This window comes from Lepidochelys kempii, chromosome 27 (genome assembly GCF_965140285.1).
Source record: "Lepidochelys kempii isolate rLepKem1 chromosome 27, rLepKem1.hap1, whole genome shotgun sequence".
NCBI lineage: Eukaryota > Metazoa > Chordata > Testudines > Cheloniidae > Lepidochelys > Lepidochelys kempii.
This window is the reverse complement of record NC_136406.1, coordinates 281,734-297,397: the sequence shown is the minus strand read 5'-3', so window position 1 is coordinate 297,397 and position 15,664 is coordinate 281,734.

Below are 15,664 nucleotides of genomic sequence, written 5' to 3'. Positions count from 1 at the left end.
TTAGGGGGCGGGGCTTCCCTGACTAGGGGTCCTATAAAGGTAGCAGCCAGTCAGGCAGCAGCACAGGAGCTAGCAAACAGAGCTGTAAACAGGGGAGTTTGAGTGGGAGTTCTGTTGGAGGAGAAGGTATTTGTGTGTGTTTGGTTTTGTGTTGGTGGTATCTGTATGTGTAGGGGCTTTGTGCTGGGAGAGAACCTGAGCCCTTATTAGGGGGCGGGGCTTCACTAACCAGGGGTCCTATAAAGGTAGCAGCCAGTCAGGCAGCGGCACAGACAGCTGCAGTGGCACAGGAGCTTGCAAACTGAGCTGTAAACAGGGGAGTTTGAGTGGGAGTTCTGTTGGAAGAGAAGGTATTTGTGTGTGCTTGGTTTTGTATTGGTAGTATCTGTATGTGTAGGGGCTTTGTGATGGGAGAGAAGCTGAGCCCTGATTAGGGGGCGGGGTTTCACTGACTAGGGGTGCTATAAAGGTACCCGCCAGTCAGGCAGCGGCACAGACAGCTGCAGCGGCACTGGAGCTAGCAAACCGAGCTGTAAACGGCAGTTTGAGTCGGAGTTCTGTTGGAGGAGAAGTCATTTGTGTGTGTGTTTGGTTTTGTATTGGTGGTATCTGTGTGTGTAGAGGCTTGGAGCGGCTTTGTGCTGGGAGAGAAGATGAGCCCTGATTAGGGGGCGGGCCTTCGCTGACTAGGGGTCCTATGAAGGTAGCCGCCAGTCAGGCAGCGTCACAGACAGCTGCAGGGGCACAGGAGCTAGCAAACAGAGCTGTAAACAGGGGAGTTTGAGTGTGAGTTCTGTTGGAGGAGAAGGTATTTGTGTGTGTTTGGTTTTGTATTGGTAGTATGTGTATGTGTAGGGGCTTTGTGCTGGGAGAGAAGCTGAGCCCTGATTAGGGGGCGGTGTTTCACTGACTGGGGGTCCTATAAAGTTAGCAGCCAGTCAGGCAGCGGCACAGGAGCTAGCAAACAGAGCTGTAAACAGGGGACTTTGAGTGGGAGTTCTGTTGGAGGAGAAGGTATTTGTGTTTGTTTTTTGTATTGGTAGTATTTGTATGTGTTGAGGCTTGGAGGGGCTTTGTGCTGGGAGAGAACCTGAGCCCTGATTAGGGGGCGGGGCTTCACTGATTAGGGGTCCTATAAAGGTAGCAGCCAGTCAGGCAGCGGCACAGACAGCTGCAGTAGCACAGGAGCTTGCAAACTGAGCTGTAAACAGCGGAGTTTGAGTGGGAGTTCTGTTGGAGGAGAAGTTATTTGTGTTTGTTTGGTTTTGTATTGCTAGTATCTGTATGTGTAGAGGCTTGGAGGGGCTTTGTGCTGGGAGAGAAGCTGAGCCCTGATTAGGGGGCTGGGCTTCACTGACAAGGGGTCCTATAAAGGGAGCAGCCAGTCAGGCGGTGGCACGGACAGCTGCAGCGGCACAGGAGCTAGCAAACAGAGCTGTAAACAGGGGAGTTTGAGTGGGACTTCTGTTGGAGGAGAAGGTATTTGTGTGTGTTTGGTTTTGTATTTGTGGTATCTGTATGTGTAGGGGCTTTGTGCTGGGAGAGAAGCTGAGCCCTGATTAGGGGGCGGGGCTTCACTGACTAGGGTTCCTATAAAGGGAGCAGCCAATCAGGCAGCTGCACAGACAGCTGCAGCGATACAGGAGCTAGCAAACAGAGCTGTAAACAGGGGAGTTTGAGTGGGAGTTCTGTTGGAGGAAAGGTATTTGTGTGTGCTTGGTTTTGTATTGGTAGTATCTGTATGTGCAGGGGCTTTGTGCTGGGAGAGAAGCTGAGCCCTGATTTGGGGGCGGGGCTTCACTGACTAGGCGTCCTATAAAGGTACCAGCCAGTCATGCAGCGGCACAGACAGCTGCAGCGGCTCTGGAGCTCGCAAACAGAGCTGTAAACGGGAGTTTGAGTGGGAGTTCTGTTGGAGGAGAAGGCATTTGTGTGTGTGTTTGGTTTTGTATTGGTGGTATCTGTGTGTGTAGAGGCTTGGAGGGGCTTTGTGCTGGGAGAGAAGCTGAGCCCTGATTAGGGGGCGGGCCTTTGCTGACTAGGGGTCTTATGAAGGTAGCCGCCAGTCAGGCAGCGTCACAGACAGCTGCAGGGGCACAGGAGCTAGCAAACAGAGCTGTAAACAGGGGAGTTTGAGTGGGAGTTCTGTTGGAGGAGAAGGTATTTGTGTATGTTTGGTTTTGTATTGGTAGTATGTGTATGTGTAGGGGCTTTGTGCTGGGAGAGAAGCTGAGCCCTGATTAGTGGCGGGGCTTCACTGACTATAGGTCCTACAAAGGGAGCAGCCCGTCAGGCGGCGGCACGGACAGCTGCAGCAGCACAGGAGCTAGCAAACAGAGCTGTAAACAGGGGAGTTTTAGTGGGAGTTCTGTTGGAGGAGAAGGTATTTGTGTGTGTGTTAGGTTTTGTATTGGTAGTATCTGTATGTGCAGAGGCTTGGAGGGGCTTTGTGCTGGGAGAGAAGCTGAGCCCTGATTAGGGGGCGGGGCTTCCCTGACTAGGGGTCCTATAAAGGTACCAGCCAGTCAGGCAGCGGCACAGACAGCTGCAGGGGCACAGGAACTAGCAAACAGAGCTGTAAACAGGGGAGTTTGAGTGGGAGTTCTGTTGGAGGAGAAGGTATTTGTGTGTGTTTGGTTTTGTATTGGTGGTATCTGTATGTGTAGGGGCTTGGAGGGGCTTTGTGCTGGGGGCGAAGCTGAGCCCTGATTAGGGGGCGGGGCTTCACTGACGAGGGGTCCTATAAAGGGAGCAGCCAGTAAGGCTGCGGTACAGGAGCTAGCAAACAGAGCTGTAAACAGGGGAGTTTGAGTGGGAGTTCTGTTGGAGGAGAAGGTATTTGACTGACTAGGGGTCCTATAAAGGTAGCAGCCAGTCAGGCAGCGGCACAGACTGCTGCAGTAGCACAGGAGCTTGCAAACTGAGCTGTAAACAGCGGAGTTTGAGTGGGAGTTCTGTTGGAGGAGAAGGTATTTGTGTTTGTTTGGTTTTTTGTTGGTGGTATCTGTATGTGTAGGGGCTTTGTGCTGGGAGAGAAGCTGAGCCCTGATTAGTGGCGGGGCTTCACTGACTAGGGGTCCTATAAAGTTAGCAGCCAGTCAGGCAGCGGCACAGACAGCTGCAGTAGCACAGGAGCTTGCAAACTGAGCTGTAAACAGCGGAGTTTGAGTGGGAGTTCTGTTGGAGGAGAAGGTATTTGTGTGTGTGTTTGGTTTTGTATTGGTGATACCTGTATGTGTAGGGGCTTTGTGCTGGGAGAGAAGCTGAGCCCTGATTAGGGTGCAGGGCTTCAATAACCAGGGGTCCTATAAAGGTAGCAGCCAGTCAGGCAGCGGCACAGACAGCTGCAGTGGCACAGGAGCTTGCAAACTGAGCTGTAAACAGGGGAGTTTGAGTGGGAGTTCTGTTGGAGGAGAAGGTATTTGTGTGTGTGTTTGGTTTTGTATTGGTAGTATCTGTATGTGTAGAGGCTTGGAGGGGCTTTGTGCTGGGGCCGAAGCTGAGCCCTGATTAGGGGGCGGGGCTTCACTGACGAGGGGTCCTATAAAGGGAGCAGCCAGTAAGGCAGCGGTACAGGAGCTAGCAAACAGAGCTGTAAACAGGGGAGTTTGAGTGGGAGTTCTCTTGGAGGAGAAGGTATTTGTGTGTGTTTGGTTTTGTATTGGTAGTATTTGTATGTGTAGAGGCTTGGAGGGGCTTTGTGCTGGGAGAGAAGCTGATTAGGGGGCGGGACTTCCCTGACTAGGGGTCCTATAAAGGTTGCAGCCAGTCAGGCAGCGGCACAGGAGCTAGCAAACAGAGGTGTAAACAGGGGAGTTTGAGTGGGAGTTCTGTTGGAGGAGAAGGTATTTGTGTGTGTGTTTGGTTTTGTATTGGTGGTATCTGTATGTGTAGAGGCTTGGAGGGGCGTTGTGCTGGGAGCGAAGCTGAGCCCTGATTAGGGGGCGGGGCTTCACTGACTAGGTTTCCTATAAAGTTAGCAGCCAGTCAGGCAGCGGCACAGGAGCTAGCAAACAGAGCTGTAAACAGGGGACTTTGAGTGGGAGTTATGTTGGAGGAGAAGGTATTTGTGTGTGTTTGGTTTTTTGTTGGTGGTATCTGTATGTGTAGGGGCTTTGTGCTGGGAGAGAAGCTGAGCCCTGATTAGGGGGCGGGGCTTCACTGACGAGGGGTCCTATAAAGGGAGCAGCCAGTCAGGCAGCGACACAGACAGCTGCAGCGGTACAGGAGCTAGCAAACAGAGCTGTAAACAGGCGAGTTAGAGTGGGAGTTCTGTTGGAGGAGAAGGTATTTGTGTGTGCTTGGTTTTGTATTGGTAGTATCTGTATGTGCAGGGGCTTTGTGCTGGGAGAGAAGCTGAGCCCTGATTAGGGGGCGGGGCTTCACTGACGAGAGGTCCTATAAAGGGAGCAGCCAGTCAGGCAGCTGCACAGACAGCTGCAGCGATACAGGAGCTAGCAAACAGAGCTGTAAACAGGGGAGTTTGAGTGGGAGTTCTGTTGGAGGAGAAGGTATTTGTGTGTGCTTGGTTTTGTATTGGTGATATCTGTATGTGTAGGGGCTTTTTGCTGGAAGAGAAGCTGAGCCCTGATTAGGGTGCAGGGCTTCACTAACCAGGGGTCCTATAAAGGTAGCAGCCAGTCAGGCAGCAGCACAGACAGCTGCAGTGGCACAGGAGCTAGCAAACAGAGCTGTAAACAGGGGAGTTTGAGTGGGAGTTCTGTTGGAGGAGAAGGTATTTGTGTGTGTGTTTGGTTTTGTATTGGTAGTATCTGTATGTGTAGAGGCTTGGAGGGGCTTTGTGCTGGGAGAGAAGCTGAGCCCTGATTAGGGGGCGGGGCTTCCCTGACTAGGGGTCCTATAAAGGGAGCAGCCAGTAAGGCAGCGGTACAGGAGCTAGCAAACAGAGCTGTAAACAGGGGAGTTTGAGTGGGAGTTCTGTTGGAGGAGAAGGTATTTGTGTGTGCTTGGTTTTGTATTGGTGATATCTGTATGTGTAGGGGCTTTTTGCTGGAAGAGAAGCTGAGCCCTGATTAGGGTGCAGGGCTTCACTAACCAGGGGTCCTATAAAGGTAGCAGCCAGTCAGGCAGCGGCACAGACAGCTGCAGTGGCACAGGAGCTAGCAAACAGAGCTGTAAACAGGGGAGTTTGAGTGGGAGTTCTGTTGGAGGAGAAGGTATTTGTGTGTGTGTTTGGTTTTGTATTGGTAGTATCTGTATGTGTAGAGGCTTGGAGGGGCTTTGTGCTGGGAGAGAAGCTGAGCCCTGATTAGGGGGCGGGGCTTCCCTGACTAGGGGTCCTATAAAGGTAGCAGCCAGTCAGGCAGCGGCACAGGAGCTAGCAAACAGAGCTGTAAACAGAGGAGTTTGAGAGGGAGTTCTGTTGGAAGAGAAGGTATTTGTGTGTGCTTGGTTTTGTATTGGTAGTATCTGTATGTGTAGGGGCTTTGTGATGGGAGAGAAGCTGAGCCCTGATTAGGGGGCGGGGTTTCACTGACTAGGGGTGCTATAAAGGTACCAGCCAGTCAGGCAGCGGCACAGACAGCTGCAGCGGCACTGGAGCTAGCAAACCGAGCTGTAAACGGCAGTTTGAGTCGGAGTTCTGTTGGAGGAGAAGTCATTTGTGTGTGTGTTTGGTTTTGTATTGGTGGTATCTGTGTGTGTAGAGGCTTGGAGCGGCTTTGTGCTGGGAGAGAAGCTCAGCCCTGATTAGGGGGCGGGGCTTCACTGACGAGGGGTCCTATAAAGATAGCAGCCAGTCAGGCAGCGGCACAGGAGCTAGCAAACAGAGCTGTAAACAGGGGAGTTTGAGTGGGACTTCTGTTGGAGGAGAAGGTATTTGTGTGTGTTTGGTTTTGTATTGGTAGTATCTGTATGTGTAGGGGCTTTGTGCTGGGAGAAAAGCTGAGCCCTGATTAGGGGGCGGGGCTTCACTGACGAGGGGTCCTATAAAGGGAGCAGCCAGTCAGGCAGCGACACAGACAGCTGCAGCGGTACAGGAGCTAGCAAAGAGAGCTGTAAACAGGGGAGTTTGAGTGGGAGTTCTGTTGGAGGAGAAGGTATTTGTTTGTGTCTGGTTTTGTATTGGTGGTATCTGTATGTGTAGGGGCTTTGTGCTGGGAGAGAAGCTGAGCCCTGATTAGGGGCGGGGCTTCACTGACTATGGGTCCTATAAAGGGAGCAGCCAGTCAGGCAGCGACACAGACAGCTGCAGCGGTACAGGAGCTAGCAAACAGAGCTGTAAACAGGCGAGTTTGAGTGGGAGTTCTGTTGGAGGAGAAGGTATTTGTGTGTGCTTGGTTTTGTATTGGTAGTATCTGTATGTGCAGGGGCTTTGTGCTGGGAGAGAAGCTGAGCCCTGATTAGGGGGCGGGGCTTCACTGACTAGGCGTCCTATAAAGGTACGAGCCAGTCATGCAGCGGCACAGACAGCTGCAGCGGCTCTGGAGCTCGCAAACAGAGCTGTAAACAGGGGAGTTTGAGTGGGACTTCTGTTGGAGGAGAAGGTATTTGTGTATGTTTGGTTTTGTATTGGTAGTATGTGTATATGTAGAGGCTTTGTGCTGGGAGAGAAGCTGAGCCCTGATTAGTGGCGGGGCTTCACTGACTATAGGTCCTATAAAGGGAGCAGCCCGTCAGGCGGCGGCACGGACAGCTGCAGCAGCACAGGAGCTAGCAAACAGAGCTGTAAACAGGGGAGTTTTAGTGGGAGTTCTGTTGGAGGAGAAGGTATTTGTGTGTGTGTTTGGTTTTGTATTGGTAGAATCTGTATGTGCAGAGGCTTGGAGGGGCTTTGTGCTGGGAGAGAAGCTGAGCCCTGATTAGGGGGCGGGGCTTCCCTGACTAGGGGTCCTATAAAGGTACCAGCCAGTCAGGCAGCGCCACAGACAGCTGCAGGGGAACAGGAGCTAGCAAACAGAGCTGTAAACAGGGGAGTTTGAGTGGGAGTTCTGTTGGAGGAGAAGGTATTTGTGTGTGTTTGGTTTTGTATTGGTGGTATCTGTATATGTAGGGGCTTTGTGCTGTTAGAGAAGCTGAGCCCTGATTAGGGGGCGGGGCTTCACTGACGAGGGGTCCGATAAAGGGAGCAGCCAGTCAGTCAGCTGAACAGACAGCTGCAGCGATACAGGAGCTAGCAAACAGAGCTGTAAACAGGGGAGTTTTAGTGGGAGTTCTTTTGGAGGAGAAGGTATTTGTGTGTGTGTTTGGTTTTGTATTGGTAGTATCTGTATGTGTAGAGGCTTGGAGGGGCTTTGTGCTGGGGGCGAAGCTGAGCCCTGATTAGGGGGCGGGGCTTCACTGACGAGGGGTCCTATAAAGGGAGCAGCCAGTAAGGCAGCGGTACAGGAGCTAGCAAACAGAGCTGTAAACAGGGGAGTTTGAGTGGGAGTTCTGTTGGAGGAGAAGGTATTTGACTGACTAGGGGTCCTATAAAGGTAGCAGCCAGTCTGGCAGCGGCACAGGAGCTAGCAAACAGAGGTGTAAACAGGGGACTTTGAGTGGGAGTTCTGTTGGAGGAAAAGGTATTTGTGTGTGTGTTTGTTTTTGTTTTGGTGGTATCTGTATGTGTAGGGGCTTTGTGCTGGGAGAGAAGCTGAGCCCTGATTAGGGGGCGGGGCTTCACTGATTATGGGTCCTATAAAGGGAGCAGCCAGTCAGGCAGCGGTACAGGAGCTAGCAAACAGAGCTGTAAACAAGCGAGTTTCAGTGGGAGTTCTGTTGGAGGAGAAGGTATTTGTGTGTGTTTGGTTTTGTGTTGGTGGTATCTGTATGTGTAGGGGCTTTGTGCTGGGAGAGAAGCTGAGCCCTGATTAGGGGGCGGGGCTTCACTGACGAGGGGTCCTATAAAGGGAGCAGCCAGTAAGGCAGCGGAACAGGAGCTAGCAAACAGAGCTGTAAACAGGGGAGTTTGAGTGGGAGTTCTGTTGGAGGAGAAGGTATTTGTGTGTGCTTGGTTTTGTATTGGTGATATCTGTATGTGTAGGGGCTTTTTGCTGGAAGAGAAGCTGAGCCCTGATTAGGGTGCAGGGCTTCACTAACCAGGGGTCCTATAAAGGTAGCAGCCAGTCAGGCAGCGGCACAGACAGCTGCAGTGGCACAGGAGCTAGCAAACAGAGCTGTAAACAGGGGAGTTTGAGTGGGAGTTCTGTTGGAGGAGAAGGTATTTGTGTGTGTGTTTGGTTTTGTATTGGTAGTATCTGTATGTGTAGAGGCTTGGAGGGGCTTTGTGCTGGGAGAGAAGCTGAGCCCTGATTAGGGGGCGGGGCTTCACTGATTAGGGGTCCTATAAAGGTAGCAGCCAGTCAGGCAGCGGCACAGACAGCTGCAGTAGCACAGGAGCTTGCAAACTGAGCTGTAAACAGCGGAGTTTGAGTGGGAGTTCTGTTGGAGGAGAAGGTATTTGTGTTTGTTTGGTTTTGTATTGCTAGTATCGGTATGTGTAGAGGCTTGGAGGGGCTTTGTGCTGGGAGAGAAGCTGAGCCCTGATTAGGGGGCGGGGCTTCACTGACAAGGGGTCCTATAAAGGGAGCAGCCAGTCAGGCGGTGGCACGGACAGCTGCAGCGGCACAGGAGCTAGCAAACAGAGCTGTAAACAGGGGAGTTTGAGTGGGAGTTCTGTTGGACGAGAAGGCATTTGTGTGTTTGGTTTTGTACTGGTGGTATATGTATGTTTAGAGGCTTGGAGGGGCTTTGTGCTGGGAGAGAAGCTCAGCCCTGATTAGGGGGCGGGGCTTCACTGACGAGGGGTCCTATAAAGATAGCAGCCAGTCAGGCAGCGGCACAGGAGCTAGCAAACAGAGCTGTAAACAGGGGAGTTTGAGAGGGAGTTCTGTTGGAGGAGAAGGTATTTGTGTGTGTTTGGTTTTGTATTTGTGGTATCTGTATGTGTAGGGGCTTTGTGCTGGGAGAGAAGCTGAGCCCTGATTAGGGGGCGGGGCTTCACTGACTAGGGGTCCTATAAAGGGAGCAGCCAATCAGGCAGCTGCACAGACAGCTGCAGCGATACAGGAGCTAGCAAACAGAGCTGTAAACAGGGGAGTTTGAGTGGGAGTTCTGTTGGAGGAAAGGTATTTGTGTGTGTGTTTGGTTTTGTATTTGTGGTATCTGTATGTGTAGAGGCGTAGAGGGGCTTTGTGCTGGGAGAGAAGCTGAACCCTGATTAGGGGGCGGGGCTTCACTGACTAGGCGTCCTATAAAGGTACCAGCCAGTCATGCAGCGGCACAGACAGCTGCAGCGGCTCTGGAGCTCGCAAACAGAGCTGTAAACGGCAGTTTGAGTGGGAGTTCTGTTGGAGGAGAAGGCATTTGTGTGTGTGTTTGGTTTTGTATTGGTGATATCTGTGTGTGTAGAGGCTTGGAGGGGCTTTGTGCTGGGAGAGAAGCTGAGCCCTGATTAGTGGCGGGGCTTCACTGACTAGGGGTCCTATAAAGGGAGCAGCCAGTCAGGCGGCGGCACGGACAGCTGCAGCAGCACAGAAGCTAGCAAACAGAGCTGTAAACAGGGGAGTTTTAGTGGGAGTTCTGTTGGAGGAGAAGGTATTTGTGTGTGTTTGGTTTTGTGTTGGTGGTATCTGTATGTGTAGGGGCTTTGTGCTGGGAGAAAAGCTGAGCCTTGATTAGGGGGCGGGGCTTCACTGACTACGGGTCCTATAAACGGAGCAGCCAGTCAGGCAGGGGCACAGACAGCTGCAGGGGAACAGGAGCTAGCAAACTGAGCTGTAAACAGGGGAGTTTGAGAGGGAGTTCTGTTGGAGGAGAAGGTATTTGTGTGTGTTTGGTTTTGTATTGGTAGTATCTGTATGAGTAGAGGCTTGGAGGGGCTTTGTGCTGCGAGAGAAGCTGAGCCCTGATTAGGGGGCGGGGCTTCACTGACTAGGGGTCCTATAAAGGGAGCAGCCAGTCAGGCAGCTGCACAGACAGCTGCAGCGGTACAGGAGCTAGCAAACAGAGCTGTAAACAGGGGAGTTTGAGTGGGAGTTCTGTTCGAGGAGAAGGTATTTGTGTGTGTTTGCTTTTGTGTTGGTGGTATCTGTATGTGTAGGGGCTTTGTGCTGGGAGAGAAGCTGAGCTCTGATTAGGGGGCGGGGCTTCACTGACTAGGGGTCCTATAAAGGCAGCAGCCAGTCAGGCAGCGGCACAGACAGCTGCAGTGGCACAGGAGCTAGCAAAGAGAGCTGTAAACAGGGGAGTTTGAGTGGGAGTTCTGTTGGAGGAGAAGGTATTTGTGTGTGTTTGGTTTTGTATTGGTGGTATCTGTATGTGTCGAGACTTGGAGGGGCTTTGTGCTGGGAGAGAAGCTGAGCCCTGATTAGGGGGCGGGGCTGCACTGACGAGGGGTCGTATAAAGGGAGCAGCCAGTCAGGCAGCGACACAGTCAGCAGCAGCGGTACAGGAGCTAGCAAACAGGGCTGTAAATAGGGGACTTTGAGTGGGAGTTCTGTTGGAGGAGAAGCTATATGTGTGTGTGTTTGGTTTTGTATTGGTAGTATCAGTATGTGTAGAGGCTTGGAGGGGATTTGTGCTGGGAGCGAAGCTGAGCCCTGATTAGGGGGCGGGGCTTCACTGACTAGGGGTCCTATAAAGGTAGCAGACAGTCAGGCAGCGGCACAGGAGCTAGCAAACAGAGCTGTAAACAGGGGACTTTGAGTGGGAGTTCTGTTGGAGGAGAAGGCATTTGTGTGTGTGTTTGGTTTTGTATTGGTAGCATCTGTATGTGTAGGGGCTTTGTGCTGGGAGAGAAGCTGAGCCCTGATTAGGGGGCGGGGCTTCACTGACGAGGGGTCCTATAAAGGGAGCAGCCAGTCAGGCAGCGACACAGACAGCTGCAGCGGTACAGGAGCTAGCAAACAGAGCTGTAAACAGGGGAGTTTGAGTGGGACTTCTGTTGGAGGAGAAGGTATTTGTGTGTGTGTTTGGTATTGTATTGGTAGTATCTGTATGTGTAGAGGCTTGGAGGGGCTTTGTGCTGGGAGCGAAGCTGAGCCCTGATTAGGGGGCGGGCTTCATTGACTAGGGGTCCTATAAAGGGAGCAGTCAGTCAGGCAGGGGCACAGACAGCTGCAGCGGAACAGGAGCTACAAAACTGAGCTGTAAACAGGGGAGTTTGAGTGGGAGTTCTGTTGGAGGAGAAGCTATTTGTGTGTGTGTTTGGTTTTGTATTGGTAGTATCTGTATGTGTAGAGGCTTGGAGGGGCTTTGTGCTGGGAGAGAAGCTGAGACCTGATTAGGGGGCGGGGCTTCACTGACTAGGGTTCCTATAAAGGTAGCAGCCAGTCAGGCAGCGGCACAGGAGCTAGCAAACAGAGCTGTAAACAGGGGAGTCTGAGTGGGAGTTCTGTTGGAGGAGAAGGCATTTGTGTGTGTTTGGTTTTGTATTGGTAGTATCTGTATGTGTAGGGGCTTTGTGCTGGGAGAGAAGCTGAGCCCTGATTAGCGGGCGGGGCTTCCCTGACTAGGGGTCCTATAAAGGTACCAGCCAGTCAGGCAGCGGCACAGACAGCTGCAGCGGCACTGGAGCTAGCAAATAGAGCTGTAAACAGGGGAGTTTGAGTGGGAGTTCTGTTTGAGGAGAAGGTATTTCTGTGTGTGTTTGGTTTTGTATTGGTGGTATCTGTATGTGTAGAGGCTTGGAGGGGCTTTGTGCTGGGAGAGAAGCTGAGCCCTGATTAGGGGGCGGGGCTTCACTGACGAGGGGTCCTATAAAGGGAGCAGCCAGTCAGGCAGCGACACAGACAGCTGCAGCGGTACAGGAGCTAGCAAACAGAGCTGTAAACAGGGGAGTTTGAGTGGGACTTCTGTTGGAAGAGAAGGTATTTGTGTGTGTGTGTTTGGTTTTGTATTGGTAGTATCTGTATGTGTAGGGGCTTTGTGCTGGGAGAAAAGCTGAGCCCTGATTAGGGGGCGGGGCTTCACTGACTACGGGTCCTATAAAGGGAGCAGCCAGTCAGGCAGCGACACAGACAGCTGCAGCGGTACAGGAGCTAGCAAACAGAGCTGTAAACAGGGGAGTTTGAGTGGGAGTTCTGTTGGAGGAGAAGGTATTTGTGTGTGTTTTTGGTTTTGTATTGGTAGTATCTGTATGTGTAGAGGCTTGGAGGGGCTTTGTGCTGGGAGCGAAGCTGAGCCCTGATTAGGGGGCGGGGCTTCACTGACTAGGGGTCCTATAAAGGTAGCAGCCAGTCAGGCAGCGGCACAGGAGCTAGCAAACAGAGCTGTAAACTGGGGAGTTTGAGTGGGAGTTCTGTTGGAAGAGAAGGTATTTGTGTGTGTTTGGTTTTGTATTGGTAGTATCTGTATGTGTAGGGTCTTTGTGCTGGGAGAAAAGCTGAGCCCTGATTAGGGGGCGGGGCTTCACTGACTAGGGGTCCTAGAAAGGTAGCAGCCAGTCAGGCAGCGGCACAGGAGCTAGCAAACAGAGCTGTAAACAGGGGAGTATGAGTGGGAGTTCTGTTGGAGGAAGGTGTTTGTGTGTGTTTGGTTTTGTATTGGTAGTATCTGTATGTGTAGAGGCTTTGTGCTGGGAGAGAAGCTGAGCCCTGAAAGGGGGGCGGGGCTTCACTGACTAGGCGTCCTATAAAGGTAGCAGCCAGTCAGGCAGCGGCACAGCAGCTAGCAAACAGCGCTGTAAACACGGGAGTTTGAGTGGAGTTCTGTTGGAGGAGAAGGTATATGTGTGTGTTTGGTTTCGTATTGGTAGTATCTGTATGTGTAGAGGCTTGGAGGGGCTTTGTGCTGGGAGAAAAGCTGAGCCCTGATTAGGGGGCGGGGCTTCACTGACTAGGGGTCCTATAAAGGTAGCAGCCAGTCAGGCAGCGGCACAGACAGCTGCAGCGGCACAGGAGCTAGCAAACAGAGCTGTAAACTGGGGAGTTTGAGTGGGAGTTCTGTTGGAAGAGAAGGTATTTGTGTGTGTTTGGTTTTGTATTGGTAGTATCTGTATGTGTAGGGTCTTTGTGCTGGGAGAAAAGCTGAGCCCTGATTAGGGGGCGGGGCTTCACTGACTAGGGGTCCTATAAAGGTAGCAGCCAGTCAGGCAGCGGCACAGACAGCTGCAGCGGCACAGGAGCGAGCAAACAGAGCTGTAAACAGGGGAGTTTGAGTGGGAGTTGTGTTGGAGGAGAAGGTATTTGTGTGTGATTGGTTTTGTATTGGTAGTATTTGTATGTGTAGAGGCTTGGAGGGGCTCTGTGCTGGGAGAGAAGCTGAGCCCTTATTAGGGGGCGGGACTTCCCTGACTAGGGGTCCTATAAAGCTAGCAGCCAGTCAGGCAGCAGCACAGGAGCTAGCAAACAGAGCTGTAAACAGCGGAGTTTGAGTGGGAGTTCTGTTGGAGGAGAAGGTATTTGTGTGTGTTTGGTTTTGTATTGGTAGTATCTGTATGTGTAGGGGCTTTGTGCTGGGAGAAAAGCTGAGCCCTGATTAGGGGGCGGGGCTTCACTGACTAGGGGTCCTATAAAGGGAGCAGCCAGTCAGGCAGGGGAACAGACAGCTGCAGCGGCACAGGAGCTAGCAAACAGAGCTGTAAACAGGTGAGTTTGAGAGGGAGTTCTGTTGGAGGAGAAGGTATTTGTGTGTTTGGTTTTGTATTGGTAGTGTCTGTATGAGTAGAGGCTTTGTGCTGGGAGAGAATCTGAGCCCTGATTAGGGGGCGGGGCTTCCCTGACTAGGGGTCCTATAAAGGTACCAACCAGTCAGGCAGCGGCACAGACAGCTGCAGCGGCACTGGAGCTAGCAAATAGAGCTGTAAACAGGGGAGTTTGAGTGGGAGTTCTGTTTGAGGAGAAGGTATTTGTCTGTGTTTGGTTTTGTATTGGTGGTATCTGTATTTGCTGAGGCTTGGAGGGGCTTTGTGCTGGGAGAGAAGCTGAGCCCTGATTAGGGGGCGGGGCTTCGCTGACTAGGGGTCCTATGATTGTAGCAGCCAGTCAGGCAGCGTCACAGACAGCTGCAGGGGCACAGGAGCTAGCAAACAGAGCTGTAAACAGGGGAGTTTGAGTGGGAGTTCTGTTGGAGGAGAAGGTATTTGTCTGTGTTTGGTTTTGTATTGGTAGCATCTGTATGTGTAGGGGCTTTGTGCTGGGAGAGAAGCTGAGCCCTGATTAGGGGGCGGGGCTTCACTGACTAGGGGTTCTATAAAGGCAGCAGCCAGTCAGGCAGCGGCACGGACAGCTGCAGTGGCACAGGAGCTAGCAAAGAGAGCTGTAAACAGGGGAGTTTGAGTGGGAGTTCTGTTGGAGGAGAAGGTATTTGTGTGTGTTTGGTTTTGTATGGGTGGTATCTGTATGTGTAGAGGCTTGGAGGGGCTTTGTGCTGGGAGAGAAGCTGAGCCCTGATTAGGGGGCGGGGCTTCACTGACGAGGGGTCCTATAAAGGGAGCAGCCAGTCAGGCAGCGGCACAGACAGCTGCAGTGGCACAGGAGCTAGCAAAGAGAGCTGTAAACAGGGGTGTTTGAGTGGGAGTTCTGTTGGAGGAGAAGGTATTCGTGTGTGTTTGGTTTTGTATTGGTAGTATCTGTATGTGTAGAGGCTTTGTGCTGGGAGAGAAGCTGAGCCCTGAAAGGCGGGCGGGGCTTCACTGACTAGGCGTCCTATAAAGGTAGCAGCCAGTCAGGCAGCGGCACAGCAGCTAGCAAACAGTGCTGTAAACACGGGAGTTTGAGTGGAGTTCTGTTGGAGGAGAAGGTATATGTGTGTGTTTGGTTTCGTATTGGTAGTATCTGTATGTGTAGAGGCTTGGAGGGGCTTTGTGCTGGGAGAGAAGCTGAGCCCTGATTAGGGGGCGGGGCTTCACTGACTAGGGGTCCTATAAAGGTAGCAGCCAGTCAGGCAGCGGCACAGACAGCTGCAGCGGCACAGGAGCGAGCAAACAGAGCTGTAAACAGGGGAGTTTGAGTGCGAGTTGTGTTGGAGGGGAAGGTATTTGTGTGTGTTTGGTTTTGTATTGGTAGTATTTGTATGTGTAGAGGCTTGGAGGGGCTCTGTGCTGGGAGAGAAGCTGAGCCCTTATTAGTGGGCGGGGCTTCACTGACTAGGGGTCCTATAAAGGGAGCAGCCAGTCAGGCAGGGGAACAGACAGCTGCAGCGGCACAGGAGCTAGCAAACAGAGCTGTAAACAGGTGAGTTTGAGAGGGAGTTCTGTTGGAGGAGAAGGTATTTGTGTGTTTGGTTTTGTATTGGTAGTGTCTGTATGAGTAGAGGCTTTGTGCTGGGAGAGAATCTGAGCCCTGATTAGGGGGCGGGGCTTCCCTGACTAGGGGTCCTATAAAGGTACCAACCAGTCAGGCAGCGGCACAGACAGCTGCAGCGGCACTGGAGCTAGCAAATAGAGCTGTAAACAGGGGAGTTTGAGTGGGAGTTCTGTTTGAGGAGAAGGTATTTGTCTGTGTTTGATTTTGTATTGGTGGTATCTGTATTTGCTGAGGCTTGGAGGGGCTTTGTGCTGGGAGAGAAGCTGAGCCCTGATTAGGGGGCGGGGCTTCGCTGACTAGGGGTCCTATGATTGTAGCAGCCAGTCAGGCAGCGTCACAGACAGCTGCAGGGGCACAGGAGCTAGCAAACAGAGCTGTAAACAGGGGAGTTTGAGTGGGAGTTCTGTTGGAGGAGAAGGTATTTGTCTGTGTTTGGTTTTGTATTGGTAGCATCTGTATGTGTAGGGGCTTTGTGC